The sequence below is a fragment of the Montipora foliosa genome, chromosome 8 (genome assembly GCF_036669935.1).
Source record: "Montipora foliosa isolate CH-2021 chromosome 8, ASM3666993v2, whole genome shotgun sequence".
In the NCBI taxonomy this organism is placed as follows: domain Eukaryota; kingdom Metazoa; phylum Cnidaria; class Anthozoa; order Scleractinia; family Acroporidae; genus Montipora; species Montipora foliosa.
In genome coordinates this window covers 8,272,297-8,274,796 of record NC_090876.1, presented here as the reverse complement: position 1 = coordinate 8,274,796, position 2,500 = coordinate 8,272,297, and the positions used below count along the sequence as shown (strand labels likewise).

At 40.6% G+C, this 2,500-nt stretch overlaps 2 protein-coding genes across 5 annotated transcripts in view; both read right to left on the bottom strand.

Annotated features, from left to right (window-relative positions):
* Positions 1–2,500, bottom strand: part of LOC138012963 (coiled-coil domain-containing protein 93-like) — a 298,808-nt gene that overhangs the window by 240,649 nt on the left and 55,659 nt on the right.
* LOC138012966 (coiled-coil domain-containing protein 93-like) overlaps positions 2,047–2,500 on the bottom strand; it is a 53,496-nt gene continuing 53,042 nt past the window's right edge. For all 5 annotated transcript variants that reach the window (XM_068859915.1, XM_068859914.1, XM_068859912.1 and 2 more), the window contains one exon: positions 2,047–2,500. This exon is cut by the window's right edge and continues 831 nt beyond it. The gene's annotated coding sequence lies outside the window, so the exon portion shown is untranslated.

Here is a 2,500-nt window from a genome sequence, read left to right as displayed (position 1 = left end):
TTAGACCATTGAGGGGTCACCCAGATGTCGTGCCAGCAGTGGCCCTTTGGCTCACATGTTCTCACGTTGATTATTTTGGAAAGTCCTGTCCCGTTTTGAGGTCTTTTACTTTTTTAAGTGTTGATAATAAATTCAGTGCAAAGATAACAAGACACGCTCTTGAGTAAAATTCTCTCAATTCCTCTTTAAATAGTCTACAAAAAAAACTAACTGCAAATTGCTCTGACGGACGTTTTCCTGCATTTCATTCATGTCTTGCAGTTGCACTGAGCAAAAGTTTATTCCACACACTAACGAAGGACTGAAGATGTTGTTTCCGCTTCCTAATTCCTCTTCTTTTCAGTTTATCGTGATGCCACGTCAATTTTTTTTGCCTTAACGTTTGCACCAAAAAGTACCGCAAAAGCCGGAAGTTAACAGTAGAAGGCAAACCAAATTTAAAAAATACTCTGGGTGCCTGAGGAATTTTTTTGCAAGGTCGGAGAGAACGCTCCGCGATTCAAAATCAACGGTCGAGGACGAAAAACAAAAACCTCGGGTTGCACAACACTAGAACCTCATTTCAATGCCATGCGTAGGGACAGTTCAGATTTCTCGTCATGGTGTTGTCGTCAAACCAGTTTTGGCCGCCAAGCTGAGACTGCTTCGCAAGGGACGCATTGAAGCGCTAAACAAACATTTCTGAAAATTGTGATTGCAGTGATGGTTATTCATTTTAACACCTTGAATAATTTCGGAGCAATGTTCCATTGATTTTCGGTGCGTAAGATTAATTAATTTGATGAAAATTTATTGTTGAATGTGTTTAAAACAGGATACTGTAATAGCAAAGAGCTAGAGATCACTTCCTAAAGTGCAGAATGGACGATTTCGAACTGCGAGAAACTTTTGTCTGTCCTTACTATTTTTCGTCCATGAGTCTGCCATTCCCAGACACAGTTGCAAGAAATGTTGCGAGTTCAACTTTTTTAGTTAATTTCCCTGACCGCTCTCAAACGAGCTTGAGTATCAGCAAGTGCTCTCATACGCGAATTGCTAAGCAAAGTAATTTAACTACAATTAAAACGGGTCTTTTCACGTTGTCAAAGCTATTAAAGTTGGTAAAACAGCTTTCCAGTAGTAGTTAGTGCTGTAGGTAACACGTGCAGCAGAGTTCCAGTCGATTCTGTGATTTGTCACAGAATCGACTATGGAAATCGCACATGTTAAACCCAGAACCTCCCCTACAGTAAAAAAATAATACTGGCCAGAGGATAGGTTACCAGTAGCCTTCTATTTTCTCAGTGCAGTATTAACAAGCACTTCGAGGCATTCTCCCAAGCCTAGAAACTACCAGCTCCAAGCCTAGTTGCTTTGAAGAAATTCAACATGGATAGCCTGTAGAGGGGCCCAAAAGGAGGGGGAGGGGAGGGAAAGGGTAGGCTGCTACGCTGGATACAGCATGGAGCACTTTTTCCTGGAGTAGTAGTCTGAAGTGTCAGCCGTCTCCTCGCCCACGAGGAGACGGCTCACACTTCAGACTACTGGAGTAGCCCTGTGCTTTTTTTAGCGCTTAGTGATTGACTCAAAAATCAAAGCTACATTCTCAGCCAATCAGCAAGAGTACCAAATATTATTGGCTATCGTATTTCGCCGACTGCATTTAGTTGTTTTACGCAAACATCAGCTTATTTATAATGTTATTTGACAGCTGTTAGGATTGGTCAGCGTATATTTTCAGCTGAGCGCACACTCGTAAAGCATACCCTTCAGCTGATGGATTTTAAGGTGTGACTGGAAATACGTGATCTAAAATCGTGGGAAAAAAACCGGAAATAAATTTTGACTGAAGTGTTGAGATCAATCTGGAAATTTAGCTCCTTGACCTACCATGATTTTTGGAATACATGTAAGATTCGTTTTTTTTTTTTGCATTCTTATGGCTTTTTCCATTGGAAACTCACCGTTACTTTTCAAGTCGAAACCAAATCGTGACTATCGAACTGAAACTGGCTCGCATTTTCATACTGTAACCGTGTTAATTATAGGGAAACAACTTACAAGCAATAAACAAAATGATATTTTTATTGAATAAAAGTACAATTTGATGAGTTTATGCGTTCTTAAAATGTCCATTTTTGTTTCAGTGAAAACGATCCATGATTTCAAGTGTCCGGTCCACACTGGCACGTTTTTAATCCAGTTTTACGCCACCGTTTTCAAAAACCCAAGGTTTCATCTTTTCGCATGGCAATCCAAAAGCATTTTCAAAACAATAGTTTTGAGAAATTCTCCACCTACGAAACCGTTTTTCGACGGTGTTTTGGGGCGTTTTACCGTAAGAGATGACCGCAAACCTAACTTACTCTCTCTTGATATCCAAACGGCAGTTTTGGCATCGAGAGATCGCTCTGCCGCAAAATCACCCTCCAATAATCACCAAAGTCTGGTCATTTGAAGCAGTATCAGTGCTTATAACGGGGTAAAATCGACCAAACCCTATTGGCTGTTACCAAGACAA